The following is a 27164-nucleotide window of genomic DNA, read 5'->3' on the forward strand; positions in this document are numbered from 1 at the left end:
TTGTATGGTATTTCTATTTTTAATTTTTTGAGGAAACTTCATACTGTTTTCCACAGTTTGCATTCCTACCAACAGTGTACAAGGATTTCTTTTTCTCCAGATCCTCACCAACACTTCTTATTTCTTGTGTTTGTGATTCTAGCCATTCTGATACTTGTAAGGTGGTATGTCACTGTGGTGGTGATTTGCCTTTTCCTGATGATGAGTGATGTTGAGAATCTTCTCATGTGTCTGTTGGCCATCTGGATGTCTTCTTTGGAAAAATGTCTATTCACATCCTCTGCCCATTTTGTAACTGGGTTGTTTATTTTTGTTTTTTTTGGGAGTTGAGTGGTATAAGTGTGTGTGTGTGTGTATATGTATATATATATATATATATATATATATATATATATATATATATATATTGTGTAAGGAAGTGGTCCAATTTCATTCTTTTGTGTGTAGCTGTCCAGTTTTCCCAACACCATTTGTTGAAGAGACAGTCTTTTCCCCATCGTATATTCTTGTCCTCTTTGTTGTAGATTAATTGGCCATATAAGCATTGGTTTATTTCTGGGCTCTCTGTTCTGTTCCATTGATGTTATGTGTCTGTTTTTGTGTTGGTAGTATTCTGTTTTGGTCATGACAACTTTGTAGGAAATCTTAAAATCTGGGATTGTGATACCTCCAGCCTTGTTCTTCCCAAGATTGCTTTGGCTGTTCAGGGTCTTTTGTGGTTCCATACAAATTTTAGTATTCTAGCTCTGTGAAAAATATTCTTGGTATTTTGATAAGAATTGCATTAAGCCTGTAGATTGCTTTGGGTATTATGGACATTTTAATAATATTTGTTCTTTTAATTCATGAGGGTGGAATATGTTTCCATTTGTTGGTGTCATCTTCGATTTCTCTCATCAGTGATTTATAGTTTTCAGAGTATAGGTCTTTCACCTCTATGGTTAAGTTTATTCCTAAATATTTTATTCTTTTTGTTGCTGGCACCCACTTTGTAATAGACATTTTATTATGGGAGCTTGGCTGAGAGGTTTGTACATTTTTTGACATTAATCTTCTGAACTTCCATTTTCTTACCCGCATTATTGTTATTACCTATGCCTGGGATTTGTAAAAGTTCGGCAGGAAAGCATACATTAAATACCTGGCGCAGAGCCGGACATTTGGCGGCCTCTCCATAACTGTTGATTCCTCCCTCCCTGCTTCTTTCACTTACACTGTCTGAAGCTCCAGCCAGGCAGCTGGGTGCTAGTAGGTGCCTAGGGAATAGGCACCAAATTGAGTGCCACTGGAGAATGGACAAGAAAGCTTTCTGTATTGTGTTTGAACTTCTTCCCTTCCCTCTGCCAGCTAGCTGAGCTAACATAAGATCAATAACAGCCAACCATTTCCTTTTAATTGGTATCTCCAATTCTGAGGCTTCAAACAGCTCCAGCAGACTGCAGGGTTTAGTTTTTAGTTTGCTTAGAAAATACTCTGCAGCTAATTTGGTGAAAGGTCCCCACGTTTTCCGTAGCAGTCTGACTCTGTTTGCCATGTGAGCTTGATTTTATCTGATTTTCAGCCCAGATTCTAGCTTTTCCAGTGCTCACAGGTGGAGGCCCAAGGAAAAGGGCTGGTGAGTCTGTGAGCTGCCCCAGAGAGCTTGAACAGAGATGATGAAGACAGGAGGCAAGGGGACCCGGAAGCTGTTGGAAGCAAGAGCACATTTCTACTGTGGAGGGCATGTGTGTGTGTGTGGGGGGGGGGGGTGCGTGAGTGTGTACATGTGTGTGGAGGGGGTGGAGGACTCACATCTACAGAGGTAAACTGCCTAATTTTGGGGAGGAAAACCCAGCTACCTAAATTGTAGGCCTAACTGGCTCAGGCATTTGCTAGGTCTTTATCTGCCCCTAGATGTTTGCCCTTGATGGTTCATCTTCATGGCAAGCTCACCTGTCCTTTATTTCTGACCTCCAATAGCTTCTCTCCACTAGCATCTCCTTACTCTCAGTCCTCACTCTGCTTAATTTTTCTTCATAGTACTCACCACGACTTGGCATTTTATTGCACAGCTATTTGTTTATATTATGTCTCTCCCCATTAAATGTCTGTAAACTCCATGAGGGCAGGAATCTTGTCCATTTGGCTCATTTCCTTATCCTCAGCACTGGCACATGCTAGGCACTTAATGAATATTTGTTGAATGAGTGAGTGGGTAGGTAAATGTTAGAGTGTCTGGGGCAGCAGGCAGAAAGGTGAGAGGTTATTATATGACATAGACTTGACAGAAAATGGGAAGGAAAGCTATCAGATTGGTCTTCTGCTAGTACATTCTTCTTCCTTTTCCTCTCATCTTTCACTCTATTTTATGGTTATACTAGTTTTCTTAGTATTTCCCTTTCTGCTGTTAAATAAATATGTTTATTAGGTTTTAATATCTTTACCTTCCAGCTATAAAAGACAATGAGTACTATAGGTTCTTCCTCCTTCCTCTTCTGTGAGATCAGATCTATGCTGTCAGGGATTATAGCATTTATAACCCATTCCTTAATCATAAATCCCAACTTATTTGAGTCCTACTCCTATATTTAAATAGATTCAGTGTTCTCCCCCAGGCTTTTGCTATTATTTTCCACTCATCTCTTAGAGAGCTGGAAAGTTCTTTAATAGTTTCTTCAGGATAGGCTCATGGGTACAAAATGCCTTAAATTCATGCACGTTCAAAAATGTTGGTTTGTTATCATTGTAATGAATGATAGTTTATCTGGGTATAAAACTCTTGTCACACTTTGTGTTCTTGAGGACTAACTACAAAGCTGTCAACCTGCCATCTTCTAAATTTTTTTTTAAATTTTTTTTTCAACGTTTATTTATTTTTGGGACAGAGAGAGACAGAGCATGAACGGGGGAGGGGCAGAGAGAGAGGGAGACACAGAATCGGAAACAGGCTCCAGGCTCTGAGCCATCAGCCCAGAGCCTGACGCGGGGCTCAAACTCACGGACCGCGAGATTGTGACCTGGCTGAAGTCGGACGCTTAACCGACTGCGCCACCCAGGCGCCCCAAACCTGCCATCTTCTGACAGTAAATGATGCAGTGTTAAAGTCTGAGGCCAGTGTCTTATTACCCCCATCATCAATGAGGGGTGCCTGGATGCCCAAAGATTCTTTCTTTGAAGTCTTATAAATGTACCAGATGACTTTGTCAGTTTCTTCCCTGAATATTCTGTGACCTTCAGTGTATCCAAGTCTTCTGTGTCTGGGAAGATTTATTGAATCTTATTTTAAATACTCTTTTCTGTACTCTACCAATCTTCCTTTTTTATCATTTTCTCTTTAATCCCTTTAATTCTTCATATATTTTTATTTCATTTTTTCCCCTCATATTTCCTATTATTATCCTTCCTTTTCTATTCCTTCTGTGTTTTTAGGAGTGTCTTGTTTTCCTTGTGCTGCTTTCAATTTTGCCTTTATTTCTGTTATTTAAAAAAAAACTCCACTTTCTATATTTCAGCTAATTTATGCTTTAAATTATGTGTCTTACCACATTTTTCATGAGCTCTTATGTATCTGCTGTATTGTGTGTGTGTGTGTGCGTGTGTGTGTTTGATTGCTTCATTAACTTTTTAAAAATCTATGGCAAAATATTTAATCATGTGGGGTTTTTTTTTGTTTCTGCCCCACGTTAATATTTTTCTAGCAAGTACCCTTTGCCATTATTTTTCTTGTTCTTTTCCTTATTTTTCATGAAATATTTTTTAATACAGCCTATGCTAGTTTCTTTTTGATGACTTAGTTTTGACTTCCATGATTTTTTTTTGTTGTTGTTGTTCCAGACCAACTATTTATAATTCATAGGAGGTTTGTATAAGGAAGAGATCAGTATTCAAGGAGGGATTTTTCCTTCACTCCAGTGTGTTGCGTGAGGCCTTTTCACCCTCACCTCTGTCAGCCAATGAAGCCAGCAACTGCAGAGCCCTTCACACGCTAAATTCCTTTCCTCTCCCATCATGTGGAAAGACTCATTTTGCTCACATGACATGTCTGTGTGGCTCCTTATTCAACCCGATCTCGTCTGCTTCTTAGAACAAAGCTGGGTCTGGAGAGGGTCAAGCTGACAGCATTGTGCAGCCTATTTCCATTGTATTATTCAAAGTAAGGGAGTTTGATTCTTTACTTCTTGATGTGCTCCTCACCTTAGAATGTGCCTTTCTTCTTCTGAAATGGCAGCCCAAGTGCATCTTCTCTCTTTTTCTGGTCTTCCTTCTTATTGTGTGTTCGTATTTTCTTGTCTTCTGGATTCATCAAGAGTGGAATTTGTGTTTGTGTCTTGATTCAGAGTTATTGTTGAAAGAGGAGAATGAGTGCTGTGTGCTACCACATTCAAAATGGAGGACCTCAGCCCTTTCTGAGCTATCTATCTCTTTCTTCTCTATCATAAAGTCTGATTTTCCACACTTCTGGTTCTCCCAAGGAGCAGCTGTTTTCTTGTCCCTTTCTGGCCCTCTTCAGGTTTTCAAGTGAGGTCAGATTCTTTGTCCCCAGAAGGCTTTATCTTGACCATCTCCCTCTGGATCCCCATTATACTTATAGTCTATGCTGAGTGTAGCAAATACTGCCTTACATTGCTCTTTATTATTTTTTTTTTTTTTACATGTGTGTACACTTCTTTAAAAACATGATAGGGCATTTGGGGGCATAGTCTGGAGCATGAGTGCTCTGTGTCCTTTCTAGACTAGCACAAGTCATTCTGTGCAGTAGGTGCTACATTTATGCTTATGCACTATTCCCTTGCTATTATGGTTTGCATTGATTTTTGAAATACTTTTATCATGTCTCACTAATTCTGAGTTTGTGTATTTTCTTCCTGGGCATTGTTCTTATGGAATTAAATATCTGTGTATTTGGCATTATTATATATGATATACAGTCATGAAGATTTTATAACACATATACTGCCTCTGATAATGAACTGTGGGTAAGCACCCTTCTTGAATTTAAATGATGTTGGTCAATGTCATTAGAAATCACTTTTGCTTTTAGTTGTCTTAAGGATTATATAGGTGAGTGCTCCTTTTAAAACCACTCTCCCTAGGTAGAGCCTTTGTCATCATGTGGTGATGTTCCTTATAGACTATATCCTATAAATGTTAGTCACATTCCAGGTGTCACACCTGAAAGTAAAGGGGAATCACTAGGCCAATGTTCCTCATAAGGCTCTCAGCCCTGCTTAAGGAGATGCATTTCAAAACTTAGGATTGAAGGGTAGATAGTTTGAAAAACAAACACAAATATTCCATGTAATCCTGATAAAACGCCTAGGGACCTGAGTCCCTATCTCCGCCTCCAGACTCCTAAAGATAAATGATTCAGTCTCCTGCCTGTGCTTCAAGGTAACATTTGACCTGGGCATTTCTCCCAACCTGGTTTGCTGTTCTTGCCCTTCATATGATAATCTACAAACCACAGACGGACAATTTCTCTGATAGATGGATCTGATGCATCTGAAGGTCAATGAATGCTAAAGTCAGTCTTGGTGTCTGGGATGGGTTGAGTGGAGGAAGAAGACACTATTTTAGGAAAAAAGGAGCCAGTAGAGCAGAATGGAAAATGTACATTTGACACCAATCAATGAACCTGTGTTCAAACTGAGATTTTCAAATATGATAAAGGACTAGAAAAGCTAAAATGGTAATTCAAGCCAGAGCAGCCTCTTTGACCTCAGCCAGTTGGAGACTCAATGGAATAAACCATTGCTTATCCAAAAAGAAAAAAAAAAAAAAAAAAGAAGAGGAGGAAAAGGTTAATTTCCAATTTCTGGGAAGGTATACCTAAAATACGACAGATTTGAAACCTCTGCCAACAGTTTCTCTTTGTCTTTTTTTCCCCTTACCTTTAACTTTACTATTGCTGAGATACTAGTCTTTTAAATTTCGTTTAATGTCAGTAAGGCAACTCCTATCGTAACCCCAGATGGGAAAGAGATGCATAGCTACGGAACACATCCAGTTCTGGACAGGGGCTTGTTTTGGGTTAAGGCTTTGGATGTATGGGTCAGCAGAGTCAGTAACATGCTGCCAGAGACATCCTGGAACTCATTGGCACAGCCTGTGCATACCTGGCAGAGGAACAGGCTTGGGGGGAGGGATGGAGTATCTAAGACATTTGGCCTGCATTGGGTTTTGAGATGCAGAGCTGGGATGGATGAGGAACAGAGTGGCTGCTGACCCTGCCAAGTAAATTCCAAAACCATCTGGCTCCTTTGATGACTCTTGCCCTAGAATAATGATGTGGGACCCTTGTGGATATTATTCTCATTCTGTAAATGAAGAAAACAAGGTGCTGATAAATGTGGTGCTTGTCTCTAGTTACAGAAGTAGCTGCTGACAGCTCAGTTACAGTCCTTAACTCTGCGCTCTTACCTCACCATCCTTTCCACAGTATTTCACAGTGCTCTTTCTCTCTCTGCCTGTTACCCCTAGTAGATATTTCCTAAGTACTTGCTAAAGGCTAACATTACACTAGGGTAATGTGATGTAAAAAGTTGTTACAACAATTCCAGCCTAAGAGGAACTTACTTTAAAATATTATTGACTACATTTTCTATTTTGAAAGTGACATACCACATTTTGGAAATTTTGGGAAATAGCAAGAACAAGAAACATTTAAAATAACCTCAGCCTGCTAACACAACTGCTATAATTATTTTGGTCTATGGCCTTCTGGTCATTTTCGTCATGCATTTAGCTTTTTAAAAATTCTAGTGGAAACTCTATTGCACGTACAATTTCACTTCTTGTTGTTTTCACACAGCCTTTTGTTATAAGTAATTTCCCCCATAACCACTTTAATGACTGTGGGATATTTGCAAAGAACTTAATCACAAAGCAGTTACTAACCATAGTATTAAAGTGTTTTATTGTATTAATTCAAGAAGTGTCTGTGAAGCGTCTTGTGCCCAGGCTCCACTGGCAGCCATCAACCTGGTGACTGTTACCTTGGTGTGCCAAAGGGTTTGGACATTTGAAACCATATTAGTGGGATCCTCATATGAGTTACTGAGAGCTCCAGACTTTATTTTCTGGTCTTTCCTACATTAACAGGCCGCCTGATGGCACAAACCACATTCAGGCTATCTGGGGCCAAGATGCGCTAAGACCATCATAGATCTAGTGAATTCATCCTCATGACTGTTGTAATCACCTCCTCTTCAGGCCTGTGGTGAGGGAGGGATTCCCTGCCTAGGGTTATGGGGATGGCCAAACACACAATATCTGACACTAGATAAATGAGGTCAACATTTCACAGTCACATGTACTGACAGCTTGGTAAGGAGGACCCTGCATGCCACTCAGGGCCACACAGGGGTTGCAGTTAGGAACAGAGGGAGCAACCAGGGCTGGGGGAGACAGACTTTATTGTATCAGAAGGTGGGGTGCCCCTGGCTCTTTTGGGAGGATGCATTTTACCCATTTGGATAATTTGTGGGCTGGCACAAAAGTGAAACCTACCAGTCAGTGATAAACAGGAACTGACTGTGGTCTGATTGATAAAGAAGGTAGATTGGTTAGAGAAAGCACCTAATATTGAGCTTTAATTTTAGATCTTACACCCTAGGCACAAAAACTGCTTTTCCTTCCTACTGGCCCTGCCATTTTCTCCAACTCTTCCCTCATATATACTTTTTTTTTTTTTTAACTCCGAGTTTGGCTGACTTATCTTTAAGAGGCTGTATGATGTGGTGGTTAACAGTATACACTCCAAGACAGGCAACCTGGGCTCACGGCCAGGCTTGGCCATGTGCTAGCTGGGTGGCCTAGGCAAATTACTTCCCCTCTTTGTGCCTCATGTCATGTTTCCTGGGAGCCAGCAGGTCCCAGTAGGCTTAGCTATAGCCACCGTTTTGAAATGATGATTTGATTTGCTTATTTGCGGGATATGTTTGGATTTGTGAGTGTAATTTATTTGACTGGCAACAAGAAGGTGGTAATTTGGAATACGTGGAAGTGATTGGTTCCCTCTGCCCAGCATCTTCCTCTAAGTGGGAAGAAATGGATTGAGACAAAACCAAAAACAAACTCAAAAGAAGCCCATTTGCTCTGCCCAGAACTGGACAGTTACCTGGAACAAATCTGTAGGAACAGATTACTGGACCTGCCTCCAGTAATCTGCATGTCTCTGTGTCCTCAGTTTTTAAACCAGGTGGCCACCATCTCCCAGTCTTGGGAACCCAGTGGCTGCTGGCATGTGGAACTACGATAGAGGGAAGGTCAGCCCTGGAACTCTTTGCTCTGCTTCCCCGCACCCTGTCCCTAGCCTGTCGCCCCGGTGCAGTTGGCTGTGAGAGCAGTTGCGCTGTGGGCTATCACTGGTCCTTTGCTGCAACCATTGGTGTTTCCTGGGTAGTCTCTGGTGGCAAAGAACCTGGTAGCCAAGGAAGAGGCATCTGGGTCTCCCTCAGCAGGTTTAAGCAGGTTTGTCCAACATGCTAGTCAGAGTTTTTTTTTTTTTTTTTTTTTAACGTTTATTTATTTTTGAGACAGAGAGAGACAGAGCATGAACGGGGGAAAGTCAGAGAGAGAGGGAGACACAGAATCGGAAACAGGCTCCAGGCTCCGAGCCATCAGCCCAGAGCCCGACGCGGGGCTCGAACTCATGGACCGCGAGATCGTGACCTGGCTGAAGTCGGACGCTTAACCGACTGCGCCACCCAGGCGCCCCTAGAGTAGTCAGAGTTTTTGAATGAGCACTACTTAATGTTTAAGAAGGAGAAGGTTGTATAAAAAGAGGAGTAAAGGACATAGAATTTAACTGAGATGGGCTCATTCTTTTACCCTGCACTTCGTAGCTGTGTGACCTTTAGTAGATTAATTAATCTCTCTGATCCTTAATGTCATAAACTCAGAGCAGTAGTGCAAGAAGAATGAGACAGTGTGCATCATCCATGTAAGTTGGTGCCTAGCATAATGTAAATACTTAAATTTGAGTCCTAGGTGATGGAAATCTAAATGATATGTTTTTCTTTTTGTTTATATGTGTAATATTGGCCGAATTTTCTGTAATGAATACATATTTACTTTATAATGAGAAAAAGAAGATTTGAAACTTAAAAGTTTAAAAGCCATCTCCTTGCCATGCCTCACATGTTGTCTCTTGGGCTGAGCCTTTCCTGGGTCACCCATGCTTAACATATTCTTGACCTTGGGTCTCTCTGAGCAGTCATAGTACATTAACATCAATAGGGGCTTAGAAGGGTCCATTACTTAACTGAGTGAGTGAAGAACTATTTGTCACTGACATGGGTAGAGTACTTCAAATATTTTCTCAATTTTTCAGTAATTACAATTTGACTTGATTTTTTCTCATCCAGAATCATTTTCTCTTAGCAGGGTCACTACCTGGATGTTAAAAAAAGAGGGGAGAAAAGCCTTTTCCTTTCATGCGATTGTCCTTTTTTCCAAATGTATTTTCCTTGTGTTTTAGTTTTTGTTTCTCTTCCAGCTAGTAATGAGATGCACTTTGCAGGAAAGGTCAGGGAGGGCTCCTGCAAGCTTTGCAGCTCTGAGGACGGTTCACGGGGCCAGGGTCAACTGAATTCTGCGGAGTCTGCTATGAAAACCTCTGGGGTGCCAGGCTTCTGGGTTGCTCTTCTCTTTTAGGGTAAGTACAAAGAGGGCAGTATAACCCCCAACCTGATAGGTCTGGGCCCTTTTTAAGAAACTCAACACATAGGCAGAGTGAGCTGAGTGAGAACTCCTACTGTGTGTAAATTAGTTGTTGAGTCTCCTCTGTTATTCTCTCCAGGTCTATAAAACTTTAGATGGAGAAGGACCGGTGGAGGATTTCAAGGCTGTTTTTTCATGGGTAACTTCCAGGATGTAGAGAATGGTATTTGCACTCAGATAGCGCTTGTTTTTTCAACAGCCTACTTGAGCTAAGCACACCCTGACTTACTCTACTGGGTACATGGAGTTGTTTCTCCCAGCCTGGACTATAAATTCACTCACCCTGCATGGCATGGCTGCTCACTTTCTGCATGTTTTGTAATTTTTGATGTCTTGAAAAGTACCTGTCAAAAAATGGAGCTTATATATGTTTACTAATTGGCAGTGAAGACCTAGTGGGAATTGTAGGAGTTGGAAAAATGTTAGGCAACAGGAAACATCAAAATAAATTTCCTCCAACCTCTTCTGGAGCCAAGTGGAGACACTATAGCATCTCAGTCTCTATGGGAAGCCCATGAGGAGTGAATCAGTCCAGAGGTGGGTTGTGAGCACAACTCCTACCTTGCAGGCCATTGGCCACTGGGGAGCATTCAGAAGCTTCAAATATAATCTCTCTGTAGTCAGGTCAGTGAGATAGGGGTGCTTCCTATGAAACTTTGAGCTGTGTGGTCCTAAAGTCCGTGAAACCAGGGAACATAGTGGCCCAGCTTGTTACAGGAGGCCAGAGTGAAACTGGAATATCAGGGTCAGGTGGCATCTACACTGATTACCTTTTCATACCCATTTAGAGTGAATCTCCTTCCATTTCTCTTAAGCTTCAGAGAATCTCCCAGAATTTAGATGATTGACCAAGTAGCCCTGAGCTGATAAAATCTAGTTAATTTCCACCCCCTTTTCACCCTCTCTTGAGTATCTTGTATGCTTTCCATTCCTCAAAGCCTCAGTCCTGGTATCCTCTCCTTAGAATTCTTGCCCCTAACACTCTGCCTGATGCTTGATAGGGGATTCTTTTCTCAGCTAAAAAAAAGCCAACCCTTGTGAAAGCCCCACAAAATAAACACTCTTCAAAATTAAATTATACCCAATATTCATCAAGTCCTTGTGGTTTTTCTCTGTGTATATAACTCAGATGAAACAGTGAATAGTTTCTTGACCTCATAAGACTTTACCTTCCAGACTAGGAGAAGAAAATAACTATATTTCAGGATAGAGTGTGAGAGAAGCATAACAAAGAAGGATGAGATTAACCCCAGAGGGGAAAGGCTTCATGGAGGTGGAGGGATTGGGCTAAGTCCATAAGGAGCTTGTGAGATTTACAAGTATAGAAATTCATAGTGAGCACAGGGGTGGTTGGACATTACATCCATAGGGCACTTTTTTTTTTAATGTTTATTTTTGAGAGAGAGAGAGACAGAGAGAAAGAGAGACTGAGTGTGAGCAGGGGAGGGGTAGATAGAGAGGGAGACACAGAAATCGAAGCAGGCTCCAGGCTCCGATCTGTCAGCACAGAGCCCGATGTGAGGCTCAAACTCATGAACTGCGAGATCATGACCTGAGCCAAAGTTGGATGCCCAACTGACTGAGCCGCTGTAGAGGGCACATTGTGAACAGAGCCACAGAACTGACAGAAACAGGAAAGAGTCCAGGTTTGGCTGGGGCCAGGGATATACATGGGGGTCAAGGCAGTTAGATTGGAGCCATGAATGGCACTTGGAACATGACGCTGAAAGGTTGGGCCCTATCCTTGAGGCAGGGAAGATGCTGGAAGAATTTTGAGCAGGCAAGGGACATGAACTTTAAGCTGGTTTTTCTGGCATGTGTGTGGAGCAGAAGGCTGTGAATTGAGAGTGGGAGGTGAACTGCACTGGAAGGACTGGTAAACGTTCTATCTGGCAATCACCTACACTGATGGTAATGCAGGCTGAAAGTAGGGCAGTGGTGGTGGGCCTGGAAGGAGGGGACAGGTGAGAGAGACAGGCCGGGGGATGCTATGCTTGTCTTTTCTCCTCCCCAGCTAAGGTGACACTGTCACATAGGCAGTCATTTCAGGATTGCAGGAATCTGATGCTTTTGACCACAAAGGGAATGCTGCCCTTGAGATTTGACAATGAGAGCAAGAGTCTATCTGGCTGGGAAGTTGTTTCATTGATTCGGAGGCCTTGGAGGAGCATCTCTGGGACTTTGGGTGTCTCACCTTCCTGGGAGCTGCTCCATTCTTCCTGTGCACCTCCCCTAGATGGGACCACTCCCTCGCCCCAGTGCGTGTGGCTGGAGGCCCACTCCATTCATTGGGCAGACAGCCTGTGCAGATGCAAGGGAAAGGCTAGGCTCCCATTTTTACCTTACAGCACTTTACGCCTCTACTGACAGATCCTATTCAAGCTAAAATGAGTGGCTGGGGGCAACTCATACATAATTTCCTTCTATTTAGTGACTTCCTACACCATGGGTCTGCATGATTTCTGTTCATTTAATTAAAGGTTATATTGGCAAATTGTTATCCTTGGGAGTGTGGGTGTGCAGGGAGTGCTTTTGGAATACATTATAGGGTAATTCCCTTTGCCCTTTATTGCCTCTGCAGGCCATGTGAAATTGAATCACAAATAACACATTTTGGAAACAGGCGGAGAGACTGAGGCCTTAGCTTCCTTTGGCTTTAATAAGACAGTAAGCATGTGTATGTAAATGACTCTCTGGTTATGCAGGCAACGTGGAGGAGGCAGAGTTACAGAATGAAGGGGAATGATTTCTGCACCCCAGACAGTGAGCTCAGATGCCTTCCCTCCCACCGGGGGAGCTTGAATCCAGTAGCTGGTTCTGCCTTTGAAACATCCAGAGGGTCCATTACTGTTAATGGGAGTCTCCTACGAGCACCACTAGAGATAAGCCCCACTTACATGCTGACTGGAGGAAATGCAGTTGATGAAACTTTCCGTTTCCAATCTTCCTCTCCAGAGGAAGATTGCAACTCCCAAAGTTCTTGTGCATGAGGGAAGAACAAACAGGTGAACACTGTTATAGCAAAGGTGCTCCCTGCCAGAGCAGATGGCAAAAGTCTGGCAAATTCAAAGAATGCAAAGTCTTTAAGTACTGAGAAGTCATTGCAGTATGGTGGGGTAGGGTATGGGCTGAAGGCATGTTGTGACCAAATAAGACATAGCTTCTTAGAACCCTCCTCTTCATGTGGGCAAGGACTATCATCATGAGTGGATATGGCTGCCTCCAGTCTTAGGATGCATTTGTTCCTGAGGTTGAGGGACTGGGTGTTAATACCTTTGTGCCCTATAACATCCTTAGTGTCGGTGAGCCATTTCTACAGAGGAGAGGTGTGGGGCTGCCATCTTGTTTGCAGTGGGGATTGGGATTGCTATGGAAGGAGGGCATGAAGGTAGGTAGGCATTCACATTAAGTTGTGTAGTTAGGGTAACCTCCCTGAGAAAGTAACATGGAAACAAAATTTTGAGGAGGAGAGAGAGTTAGATGTCCAGTGGGAGTCTCCTTCAGACAGAGGGTACTGGCATGGAATCCTAAAGCAAGAATGTGCCTCATTGATGGAGGAATAGGAAATGTGAGTGGAACAGAGTGGGCAAGGAGGAGAGGTCAGAGATGGGCTTGGGAACAGAGTACAAATTGCTCTGTTGGCCTCTGTAAGAACTTCAGCTTCTCTCTGGGTAAAATTGGTAACCATTATGGTTGAGCAGTGGAATGATATGAGGCAGACATGAAAACAGACAATCCTGCATGAGGCAAATGTGTGGATCCAGCTACATGAAGGAATCACAGAGAACTGACATCTCTTCCAGCCTAAGAGGAGGAGACGGAGAGGGCAAGGAAAATCTTCTTAGGGGAGTTGCCAGCATTTGGCCTGGGTCTTAAATGATAGCTGACCCATGACTTCCTTGCTCCCCCAACACCTGACTTCCTTTGTGTACCTCTTACTGAGACAGCAGAGGATGGGTTTCTCTTTTCTGGATTTTTGGACTGCTATGGTGGTCCTTCTTGCCTGTGATTTGTCTGGAGTCTGTGTCCAAGCTGTTTGTGTAGGGCTCAGTCCACACATGATGCTTAGGACCCTAACTCTGGCTGGGAATCCAGTTCCTACCCACTGCCTCCTGGAGATCAGGACCCATGTAGCAGTCTCACCTAGCAGAAACCTACCTGCTAATACTTTTTTAAGGGCTGCAATCTCAGAACAGAGTGTCGGAGAGAAAGGACATGAAGAAGGGAAGAAGGCATAGAAACAAGAGTGTCTATTACCAAGCTGGCCACACCATCACATGAAGATAGAGCTACTTCCTTGGTCACATAAGACATCTCTGGACAGGCCATACAGAACCACTGGAATAGTCCATCAGAGTTAAAGTGGAAGGGAAAGGAATTAATTTCTTGGCAACATCATGAGCTAAGAAATACTACTATTCCATCTTGGCCTTAGAACACTGTAGATATAGTCATGCTTAGCTCATGATGGACAGCTCAGGTCACATGGTTACCGGGTGTTCCAAGATCATTGTTCGTTTCAGCTAGGACTCAGTTACACACAAGGAGCTATTTAAAAACAAAGTAGTTCTTTGCTGCAAAGGAGGTGGTCTTGTTTCAGAACTCTACAAGTCTGTACTGTAGATCTCATATTGGAATTAGCCCTGAATCCTGATCCACATGGATCCCACATGTTATCCCAGTTTGCTATAACATGCTATTCAAGTGGCAGGCAGCTTGTACCACAGTCTGAACATGCTATGGGGTCTTCTCTTCTTCTGGCAGCCTTCTTAGTCACCAGATAAATAAACCTGAGTTTTTCCAATTGTGCTAAGTGCTGCATCAAAATTCAAGAATTCTAACAGGTACTCTGCTGCTTTTGTAGTAGTAGCTATACAGGATGTACCGATTTCTTCCTGAGAGGCATGTCCAGGAATGCCCCAAGGCATGTCCAGGAATGCTCCAAGGCACTGGAAGCTCTAGAAATGTCACTGATTTGGTAGTCCCCAAGTATCTTTGGGGTTTATATCTCATTTTCCAACATGTGTGAATCTTATTATTATTTTTTTTCAGGGACAAAGAACAGTTTATTATTCATAGCAATAGCAACTGCCAGAGTATCGCTGTTTTTTCTTATACCAGTTTGCCAAAGACTAATTCCTGCAGGGTGACACAGAGTCAGGTAATACCTGCACACATGGGGGTGCATTAAAGGAGAGGAACCCTGAGCTTAGGGAACACAAATCTTTTTTTTTTTAACTTGTTTTATTTTTTATTTTTTAAAATTTACATCCAAATTAGCATATAATGCAACAATGATTTAAGGAGTAGATTCCTTAGTGCCCCTTACCCATTTAGCCCATTCCCCGCTCCCACAACCCCTCCTGTAACCCTCAGTTTGTTCTCCATATTTATGAGTCTCCTGTTTTGTCCCCCTCCCTGTTTTTATATTATTTTTGTTTCCCTTCCCTTACGTTCATCTGTTTTGTCTCTTAGAGTCCTCATATGAGTGAAATCATACGATTTTTGTCTTTCTATGACTGACTGATTTCACTTAGCATAATACCCTCCAGTTCCATTCACATAGTTGCAAATGGCAAGATTTCATTCTTCTTGATTGCCGAGTAATACTCCATTGTATATATATACACACCACATCTTCTTTATCCATTCATCCATCGATGGACATTTGGGCTCTTTCCATACTTTGGCTACTGTTGATAGTGCTGCTATAAACATGGGGATTCATGTGTCCCTTCAAAACATCACACCTGTATCCCTTGGATAAATGCCTAGTAGTGTAATCGCTGGGTCATAGGGTAGTTCTATTTTTAGTTTTTTGAGGAACCTCCATACTGTCTTCCAGAGTGGCTGCACCAGCTTGCATTCCCCATGTATCTTATTATTAAACTATCTAAGATATTGCCATTTCCTGCTCCCCAAAGCAATTAGTGTGATAATCATCAAAATAATGGACCAATGTGTTATTCTAGAGAATGTCAAGTTCCCGGAAGACTAGATTATAACAAAAGAATTAACAAGCCCTAAAGCTATTATGGTGAAGGTGTACTATAAGTCAAAATTCCTTTTGATTCTATCTCTAATGGGTATTGAAAGGCAAAAAGCACTCATCAACTCAGTAGCAACATACTAAGTACCAGAGTCCATATTGGCCTGCTTTAATGATGATATTACATCTAGTCCACCAGTTGGTATTGAGGCTACTGCTTGGTTAATTTTACAGTAGCCTGTTGTTATCAAACACAATACATCTGGATCCTGCAGAGGCCAGTCAGGTAAATTGGGAGATATGATGCAGACCAATATCCCTGTCTCTTTCAAGTCTTGGGTTGTGGCATTAATCTCTTTGGTTCCTTCAGGAATGTAATATAGCTTCCAATTTATTATCTTGGTAGAAAAGGGGGCACTGACAGGGGATACATTTGGCCCTTATTACTACAATGGCTCCTATTCCACAAGTCAGCAAGTAAATGTGAGGGTGCAGCTAGCTAGTGAGTGTATCTAACCCAATTACATATTTAGTGACTGGGGAACTAACCACAGTGTGAGTCATTGGCCTCATTAGGACCACTGTGACTTAGGCTAAGTAAGTCCTCTAACCAAAATATCATGGTGGCATGTTTTAGGTCCTTTTGTATTCGTGTTGACTCAGACCCTATATTTAACAGTTCTTTAAATTTCTGGATGTTCCCTTTTCTCAGAGGCTAAGTTACCCAGGCAAATGGTCACAAGTCTCTTTCCAGGAGGAAGGAGAGGTATATTTTCTGCATATACTTATGCTAGTGTGTAGAATTCTTCCTCAAGGAGAGTTAGCCTCCTTTTCTGTCTGCCTCCACTACCCTCGTGTCTGCCAGACTAATAACCATGGGCAGGATTTACTACAGTGTGAGCAGGGCTGAATGGGCCCTATTCTAGGAAGTAATAGACAATACAGCAAAGGGATTCTAGGGTTTGGCTAATGTATACATTGAGTATAGAGCTTTGCATCTGTGAATTGGCTTAAATCTGGAAAAGAGACAAGAGAACTGTTTCTAATTCTCCATTGTGGTTGATGTTAGTCTTCGGCTGCTCACCAACTCTTGTGTGTATCTGTGTGTGTGTTTATTTTTTATTATAGAAATCAAACAACATCCTAGTCAAGCTTCCCAACTTGCCTCTTGGAACACCATGCTCTATCACCTAACACCATAGACCGCTGTTGGTCAAGGGACCTCAAATGCTACTCCAGCCTTACTGCACATTATAGTAATTGTGTCAAACTTTCCTCTCCTTGTCAAGTACTGCTTTCTGTACTTCACCATTCTGGGATCCCAACGTTCTCTTTATATCAGGGAACTCTGTTCCATGGTCGTATATTCATGGCAACTCCTGTTGACAGGGGGCACCACCATAAAACATCTCAACAATTCTTGGACCCCTTCATTGGTACATTTCCTACTGCCAGATTGAAGAAGTGAGCTCTCCCAGAGAATTTAATCACATGGTGGAGACTCAGATTTTATGTAGTAAATCCCTTCTAACAGTTCACCTCTCTGAACCTTCTGACCCCTTCTTCAGAGCTATGCCAACGAAGGTCCAATGTCTTCACCTCATCTGTTTAGGCCACCAGGATTCCAGTGTTTCTAGGAATTTTCCCAGCATGATGTTAGGATTAGCCTCTGGTGTCCTGGTCAGCTCATTGGATCCCCAGTCTGCGATGGTGCTCCTCACCTGTCCCTTATCTGTCCTTTTACTATGCCCTGTATGTGATCTGTCACCCTCAAGATTCACTTCTGCACACATGCAAAGTCCTGTAGATCCTTTGGTGTATAGTCTGTTACTTCCTGGAATAAGGCCTGTATATCCCTGCTCACACTGTGGTAAGTCCTGGAACTGGTTATTAACCTAGAGTTCATGAGTGGTAGTAGGCAGACAGATCTAGAGAAGAATAAATGTCATTTGCCAGGCATCTTTTCTTTTAGGTATGCTTGGTACATGGTGTCCAGGCAGGTTGAGGAGGAGGGAGGGGGCTTTTTTCCCTCTGGCAGTGGGGAGAGGCTTCCTCTACTGGCCCAGGGGGTCCAGGATTCTCAGGCTTCATAATCCCCCATCCCAGGTTTCACAATCCCACTCTTACCAACTGGGACTCTGATGCTGACATAGGAGACATGCTGAGGCTGCACATTTAATTTCCTTTGCAGATCTGCCATATGTAAAAATCATATCCTGGGCCTGATTTTCTGCACAGTCTGCCTGAAATTGCAGTGTCTTTTAAAATGACATAGAGTCTAAACTCTTTTAAAACATGCCTGAAATTGGCAATTAGATGCCCCATTTAATTTTCTTTTTGCAGAGCCTCCAATGCCTTTGAAATAACCATTTTACACTACTACGTTTTTAGTTATCATTATCCCCATCCATCAAGTGATGCAGCCATTTGACCTTTCAAGGTGGTGCTTTACCTGAACCTCATCTCAATCAGGTGAAAGCTTTACTAATTGTGATGTGACTGTGTGCCAGAGATTACTACCATCCTGTGGTCACCAGACAGGTGGGTGTCAGGAACTCTGAAGAGTAAGACTGGACTTGAGTCACAAGCCAACCACTTAGCCTGACAGTTTCATGGATGCGGGCAGAAGACCAAATCCTTGATCTCTTGCTCAGCAGGGCCATGTTGTCTGTAACAGAGACTCATGGAGAGTTGTCTGCCAGCAGTGGGCATTCCAGCTCCAAAGTCTTAGACTGAGGGTCTCCTGTTCCCAAGTTTTCTCACTCAGCATCCCTGGAAGACAAAGCCTAAGGCCAGGTTTATGCCTTCATGTAATTGAGGAATATAATTCACAGGGCACTGAGAATGTAGGGAAGAGGAGGTGAGGGCAGGCTGGAGGAAAGGCAGATGCCACCTTGCCAAGCTGGCCTCAGTATCACAACCAAGAACAAACCAGTGTAAAGTAGTCATTTTTCCCATTGTGTAGGCCAAGCTGTTGTGCATCAGAGCAGTCATTCTCGAGCAGGAAGGGGGAGGGTGAACCTGCAGACTCCTGTCTGTGGAGGCACTCACCAGCCTGTTCTTCCCTGTGCTGCCTGCCTCTTGGGCAGCCCCTGGGGAAGTGAGATCTGGTGCCCACATCTCATTCTGGGCATGGTGGGAAGAAGCTCAGCCTCTGTGGTCTCTCTTCCTGTTCTTCTGTCTCTGATTCTCAAGATGGTCTGCTTCCGTTTCTTGTTCAGCAGGAATAAGAATGTCTGCACTGCTTATGTTGAAAGATTATTGCAGGAAAGAAAACATTTTGGAAAAGTGCTGTAGAAAAGCTATTTACTTTCCAAAGATTTCTTAAACTTGCATCTGTAGAGGAAGAAGGAGGACTTGAACAGTGCTTGGGAGCACAGGTAGAAGATACCTAGATGGAGGCACAGGGAAGGGTTTCTCAGGTGGAGCATTCTGTAGAAGCAAGGGACAGAGAGGGGAGATGATGTAAAACTGGGGTTGGCAAACAGGGCCAAAGGCCAAACCTGGCTTTTCACATCTTTTTGTAATACAGTTCTATTGGAATGTAGTCACACCCATTTGTTATTCACCTTTGGCTGTTTTTATAGTATGATGGTAGAATTTGGTAGTTGAGACAGAAATCACATGGCCCAAAAAGCCTAAAATATTTACCATCTGATCCTTTACAAACCCCTGATGTAAGAGAAAATGCCAAGTATAATACATTGTAGGCTATTAATAAATATGAATTGCCTTCCTCCTTTTATGTTTCTTCTTTAATAAATAATAAATAGTGATTAGAAGTTTCACTCTTTATAAAGATATTTGATACCACGATTTCTACCAAATAAAGAATTAATCCCAACACATTTACAAATTTAACATTATGACCATAGCCTGAAAAAAATGGGAGGCAGTTTATTTTATCTCCTTTGCTCTAACCATAGTAACAGCTGAGTGCTGTGATCTCATCTGTTAATTGGGTCTAGGACCAACTATTTGAAATTGGACTGTTCTAGGAGATCTGGATTAATTTTGATTCAGCTTTACAATGACTCTTTAAAAACTATAAACTGTGATCAGGGACATACAAATCAAAACCACAATGAGATACCACCTCACACCTGTCAGAATGGCTAAAATGAATAACTCAGACAATAACAGATGTTGGCAAGGATGTGGAGAAAGGGGAACCCTTTTACACTGCTGGTGGGAATGCAAACTGGTACAGCCACTCTGGAAAACAGTATGAAGTTTCCTCAAAAAATTAAAACTAGAACTACCCTATGACCCAGAAATTGTACTACTCAGTACTTATCCAAAGGATGTAGGAGTGATGATTTCAAGAGGCACATGCACCCCAATGTTTACAGCGGTGCTGTCAATGATAGCCAAAGTGTGGAAAGAGCCCAAACGTCCACTGACTGATGAATGGATAAAGATGTGGTGTGTATGTGTGTGTATATATATATACACACACACACACATACATACACACAGTGGGATATTACTTGATTAAAAAGAATGAAATATTGCCATTTACAACAATGTGGATGGAACTAGAATGTGTTATGCTAAGTGAAATAAGTCAGAGAGAGACAAATGTAATTTTACTCATATGTGAAATTTAAGAAACAAAACAGATGAGGGGCGCCTGGGTGGCTCAGTTGGTGAAGTGTCTGACTGCGGCTCAGGTCATGATCTTGCAGCTCGTGAGTTCAAGCCCCGGATCGGACTCGGTGCTGGCAGCTCAGAGCCTGGAGCCTGCTTCTGATTCTGTGTCTCCCTCTCTCTCTGCCCCTCCCACATCTTGCACTCTGTCTCTGTCTCTGTCTGTCTCTCTCTAAAAAAATAAGCATTAATTTTTTTTTAAAAAGAAGCAAAACAGATAAACATAAGGGAAGGGAAACAGAAATAAAATAAAAAACAGAGAGGGAGACAAACCATAAGAGGCTCGTAAATACAGAGAACAAATTGAGGTTTGCTGGTGGGATGTTGGCTGGGGGGATGGGCTAAATGGGTGATGGGCATTAAGGAGGATACTTGTTAGGATCAGTACTGGTGTTATATGAAAGTGATGAATTACTAAATTCTACTCCTGAAATCATTATTACACCATATGTTAACTAACCTGGATTTAAATTTCAAATAAACAAACAAACAAACAAACAAACAATGGAATACAAAGACCAAGTTTCCACAGTCACCAAGCACAAATTTGAACCATTTCCTAGACTCCTTGAGGGGAGGAATCATCTCTTACGTGACTTGGAATCCCCAGTGCCTAGCAAAATGCCTGACAAATAGAAGGAATTTAATAGGCTTACTGACCAAAGGAAGTGTCTGGAACACTGCCTGGCACAGTTCTTGGTAAATGTTTGTTGAATTATCTCGCAAAATTCTCCATTCATTCAAATGAGAATTTTTAGGCTACGGAACATAGACCATTGATAGACCCGGACTGAAGCTCTCTGTAAGGTGCACACAAATAATTTAAAATCTACATCTAATTTATTTTTCAGAGTGTTGTATCACCACTGGTTGGCCCCAAATACTCAAAGAGCTCTCCAATCAATGTTGTCTAACAGGAACAGCTATATGGCAAAGATGGAGAGCTCAGTTGGGTGAGACCTCATGGCTATGCTGCTTTAAGGCCAATTAGCTAGTGCCTGACATCTTCCAGTAAATCTAAATGAAATGCATTCTTGTGAATTCTAATTTCAAGTGAGTTTATTTTTTATTTTTTATTTTTTTCTTTTTTTTTCTTTTTTTTTCTTTTTTTATTTTTTTTTTATTTTTTTTATTTTTATTTTTTATTTATATATGAAATTTATTGTCAAATTGGTTTCCGTACAACACCCAGTGCTCATCCCAAAAGGTGCCCTCCTCAATACCCATCACCCACCCTCTCCTCCCTCCCACCCCTTAGTAATTGAACTTGAGAGAGAAGCTACTATTTAGTGAGTAAAATGAAAATGAAGTAATTGAATATTTTTCCAGAATTGTATTTGAAATGTGTGCTCCATCAAATGTTTCAGAACCCAAATGACCAGCTGCACGTGGTTAATATTTGGAAAGGAAGAAGGAGTATTGAAATGTCAGCTTGTAGCCACTAGGAGGGTAAATGAAATAGCCAGCTGTTCAGTTACTCGACATGGGCTCTGTTTGGCATTCAGAAAGATCTTTTTTTTTTTTTTTAATTGGAAGCTAAAAAATGTGATCAGGAGAATTAGGATGAGTCTAGATGACTGAAAACCAAAAACTAAAATCTTTCCCCAGTCCCATCTCCCCCTCCTCTCAACACATACAAAAAAGAGAATGCCACTGTTGATTTGAAATTGTAGATGTTTTGATGTGCTTAGCCAGCTGATTGCACATTAAAATGTTGAGTCCTTTATTCGGACCTATTGAAGGCCTACAGTGTTTTAGGCACTTGGAAGACTGATGATTGAACAGGACTCAATCTAGGGCCTTAAGGAACTTTCTGTTCAGGGTGTAAGAGGGGACCCAGGAATACATTAGTGTAGAAAAGGTAAATGTGACACATACCATAAGAACAAGCATGGAGTGCTGAAGGAATAGTTTTCTGACTGTGCAAATGTAGCACTCCTCTTAGGGGAGATGCTGTCTGGGGTGTACATATTTGTAGGAGGAAAAGAAAGTATGGGCCCTGTTTGGAGTATGATGAGGCATTTAATGGGGCTGATGTGGAATGAAACATTATGAAATAAGATATATGTGGTGCAATTATGCAAAGCCTTGAATGGATTTGTACCTTATTCATTAGGCAGCCTCTATGAGGGGAAAGAGTTTGACCAGAGATAGGGAACAAAAAGATAGATGTAATGCTCAATATCATTCATCTATCAGAGCAATGCAATTTAAAAACCACAGTAGATACCACCTCACACCCATTAGGATGGCTACTGTCAAAAACCCCAGAAAAAGACAAGTGTTGGCAAGGATGTGGATGAGGAGAAATCTAGAAACCTTGTACACTGTTGGTGGGAATGTAAGATAGTGGAAGCACTAAGAAAAACACTATGGAGCTTCCTCAGAAAGTTCAAAACAGAATTACCATATGGGCCAGCAACCCCCACTTCTGGGTAGATGGCCAAAAGAGTTGAAAGCAGGCCTGGAACAGATATGTGTACACCCATGTTCATCACATCTCTATTGACAATAGCCAAGAAGTAAAAGTAACCCAATGTCCACTGATGGTGAGTGGGTAAACACGTTGTGGTATACACATACAGTGGAATATTATTCAGCCTTAAAAGGGAAGGAAAGCCTATCACATGCTACAATATGGATGAACCTTGAGGACATTATGCTAAGCAAAGTAAGCCAGTCACAAAAAGGTAAGCATCATGTGATTTTGCTTATATGACATATCTAAAGTAGTCAACCTCACAGAAGCACAATGCGGGTTTCCAGGGATTGTACGGGAGAAGGAAAAGGGGAGTTGTTGTTTAATGCGTACGGAGTTTCAGAATTGCAAGGTGAAAAAATTGTGGAGATGTGTTTCATGATCCTGTGAACATACTTAACACTACTGAACTGTACACTTACGAACGGTTAAGGTGGCAAATCTTATTTTTGTAGTTTTTACCCCAATTAAAAAAAGAATACAAATGTAGCAGGGTGGTGTGAGTTGGCTTGTGGGTTGGGAGAGGAAATGCGAAATTAGTTTAGGGGTCATTGTCTTGCACTAGTTCCCTTAGTGAGAAGTAACTAGGGCAGGGACAGGGGTAGGATGGGCGAAAGGAGTTATCAAGGTTGAGTTAGCAAGAGTTGGCTCCTTCCAGAAGCTAGAATGAGGGCACAAGGTCAGAGGTGCCTTGGAGGTTCCCAACTTTAGATAAGGAGGAAATGATGGAATCTTTCCCAACAAGAGTTACTTATGTGGGGAGAAAAGGGATTTGGTTTGAGATGAATTCTGACTGCAGCCTCTGGTGGGTTGTATGAGATCTGGTCTGATTATACTGTGTTTTAAGAGCTGTTGGAAGCTATTTTTTTGTTTGTTTTATATTTTCTCTCATTTTTCCATGTGTTTGACCTTCACCTTCACCGTTGGCCTTGCTCGGTGGTTTTTTGCTCACTCTTCAGGTTAAGGGTGGGTTGCACATTGCAGAATCTGGATCTCGAGGAATTCTTTTCCCCAGTCCCTCAATGTGAGGCTGAATGATCTGTAGGAGCCATACAGTCTAGGGAGCTATGAAGCTTCCTTTACTAAAAAAGACCCTTTTTGCCCTTAAATTTTTTTCCCTCATCTCTTTCATTAGAAACTGTATTTCTAAGCTGGTCAAATAGACACAATACCCTTACCTTTTGTTCTGTGGTGTCTTATTCATCTAAGCTGGAAGGAACCTCGGAGGTATGAGCTCATTATTTTTTATTATTATTATTTTTTTTTTACTTAAGGCATTTCATGGTGACCAGAGGTTTACAGAGGTATTTGTGTTGTGTGCTAGAAGGTCGCCTCCTCCAGATTCCTGGTGTGGTGGTGGTGGCCGATTTGAAATTCCAAATCTGTGTGTTCACAGAGAATTGTGTTGAGGATGGAAAAAGAGAGCACTGAAATAGCCTGATTTCACCCCCATGTGGATTGGTGTACAGAAATAATTACCCATTTGAGTCCTGCAAAGTGTCCTTTTTTTTTCTTTTTTTTTTTTTTTTTTAAGTAGGCTCCACATCCAGCATGGAGCCCAACACAGGGTTTGAACTCACGGCCCCCGAGATCAAGACCTGAGCTGAGACCAAGAATCAGGTGCTTAACCAACTGAACCACCCAGGTGCTCCCTGCAAGGTGTGTTTTTCATATACCAAGAGGTATAGGAAACATTTGGGGTATTTGCAGAGGCCGGAATCTGGGATTGTAATGGAGTGCACTTTTATGGGCTTCAGTGTGTCACCTATATCAGAAAGAATTTTATTACTGATATTGGGGACAAATGGTTACTCATGCTGAAGTGAGGTTGAACTTTGCTTAATGCCTTAACATAAATATTTCAGTCCTGGAAGATTCAAATTCTTAGAAAATTCACCTCAGGCTTTGGAGAACAGCTTATATTCTGAGACAGGAATTTTAATGACCATATCTGACTCTGAGAAACTGTAAATAACTTTTATTTTGGAAATTTCAGATTTCCATCATAGAATTTTTACAAAATGTAGATGAATACAAATGACCTAAATTGCCACCCCCGTAACAGACTCCTGTTAGTATGGTGTCCCCTGTCCCAGTATTACGGGGGTGTGTCTGTGATGTGAGCATATGTGTATTTTGAGCGTGACCATATTGTGCATATTAGTTTGCAATCTGATTTTTTCTTTTAATATATCAGGTGTGTCTTTTCATATGACAGTTTTCTCTTTTAACATCTTTTGTAAAGGTCACATAGTTTTTATTTTACAAATTCTCCCTTCTGGACACTTAGATTGCTTCTATCTTGCACTATGGTTTATACCTGTTATCTCCTGGCTTATTGATTACTAGCATTTCCTTTTCAAATCAGAAGTGTCCCAGTTTGGGCGGCAAAGAATAATAGCTACCATAATTATTAAGAAAAATGGTGGAAATTGATACTATTTAATTTTTGTGCATGTCTGTTAGTATGTCCTTGATGTAAACCTCTTAAGAATAGAATGTCTATGGTAAACAGCATATGCTGTCAAAGGCACTTGATGCATGAGAACAAGTTGCCCTTTAGAAATGTTATAAGGAGACTATAACTTTGGCCAGTACTAATCACCCTGCTAAATATATATGTATGTATTTAAATATGTACTTCTGTTGACTTAGTTCAAAGTCATTTTGATCTTTAGTTAGTAGGAAAATAAGCATAGATATTATAGAGTAGGAGGTGTTAAGGAGTGGACGGCAGGGGGAGATAGTGTAGAATATGTTGGAGGTAATTGGATAGTAGCACAGTTATAATCCTACAGGTACTTGGTGGTAATGATGATGTCAGTAATCATTATCATAATAGTGGCGGTTCCATTTATGGTGGGCTGAATATCTGCAATAAACTAGTTACTTCTCAAAGCAACTCTGCAAATAAATGTTATGTTCCTGAAGAAAGAATGGAGGTACAGACATGTTGAATAAGTATATACAACTAGTAGATGCAGAGCTGGAATCTGAACCCAGTGTATCCATTTCCAATACCTAGTTTCTTTCTGCTTGGCCAAGCTTCCTCCCTTGATTCTCTGATCTGCCTTATCTTCTGGATGTCTTCATATTTTGCCATCAGACATTAAAGATGGACAAGGAGAGAGGTTGATAATGGGAGCCCATTGTCCAAATCCCCTGTGCTAAAAAGTTGCTATCCATGGTTATGTCTAGGCAAACTCAAGAAATCCACTTCACTTCAAGGGCTACCTGATTTTCCTTATGGATTGCTCAAATAGAACAATTTTCTTGTTAATTCAATAGTGTAACAAAGAGGCAAGATGATTGGAAAGTGGTAAGGTCATTGTTTGGCTGTCTTCATTAAATAGTTGAGTTTTTCACTTATTAGAAGACAAACTGAGAGTCTCTGTTGCTTTGAGAATCAGAATATTAGAAAATAATTGTAGAACAGACAGAACAGATGTCATCGAAACTTTTTAAAAATCAGATACAATCACAAGCAAGCGTTTGTTAGACTCACACTTAACAACAGGTTGAAGATTTTGAAGCAGGACATCAATTAGGCAATAGAAATAGATTTATGTGTGGAGTAATCCAACTTTGACTTATTTCATTGCATTTTGATGGGATATTTCCCGTGGAAAATTATCCTCTATTTACAGTCATTATCAAGTTAAATATTGTGTTAAAAAGGAGCCACTGAGTCATCATGTACAGAAAATGGTTGAAATGGGACCCTGAAATGGGACAGAGTTGAAGGGGAACTCTAAAATGAAAGTCATGTTATCTTTAGATGCAGCTCCTAGCCAATGACCTTCATGCTGCTGCTCAACACTGGGTAAGAATATGACACTCATAGCAATGTCCCAGCCATGGCTGCCCTCCCCAGCCCTCCTCATGACATTGTTGGAAAGTGCTTTCCTACAGATGAAAGCTGTACAGAATCTGGGCCCAGGGAAACTGCCTCATTTAAACCCATCTTATTGACACAGCCAAGGGAAGCTGAACCTCTCTAGACTGGACAGTGACTTGTGGGTCCTTCTCTGTGTTGTTGATTTTCGCTAAACAATGGGTCTACAGTGGATCAGTGATTTTCCCCTTTTCCTTCTCTTATACCTCTGTTTGCATCCTAGCAATGAACTGATTAGGTCCAAAGTTTAATATTTGACCTATGTTCTCTTTTCCCTCCCAGCTTTATGGACTCACAGATATTTTGTTCACTGATCTTGTCCCAATATTGACAGGTTTTTACACCCAAAGTGTCTTTGATTGTTGTCCCTAAGCTCCTCATTAACAAGACATTTCTGGCCTGCCTTTCCCTCTTCAAGATGCAGAATTACGGATCAGTCTTTTTTTTTT

General features: G+C 41.5%; 1 protein-coding gene across 1 annotated transcript in view; it reads left to right on the forward strand.

Annotated features, from left to right (window-relative positions):
* Window positions 1-27164, forward strand: part of GPR39 (G protein-coupled receptor 39) — a 194868-nt gene that overhangs the window by 33899 nt on the left and 133805 nt on the right. The window lies entirely within an intron of this gene.

This window comes from Herpailurus yagouaroundi, unplaced genomic scaffold (assembly GCF_014898765.1).
Source record: "Herpailurus yagouaroundi ecotype Mexico unplaced genomic scaffold, PumYag 140, whole genome shotgun sequence".
Classification (NCBI taxonomy): Eukaryota; Metazoa; Chordata; class Mammalia; order Carnivora; family Felidae; genus Herpailurus; species Herpailurus yagouaroundi.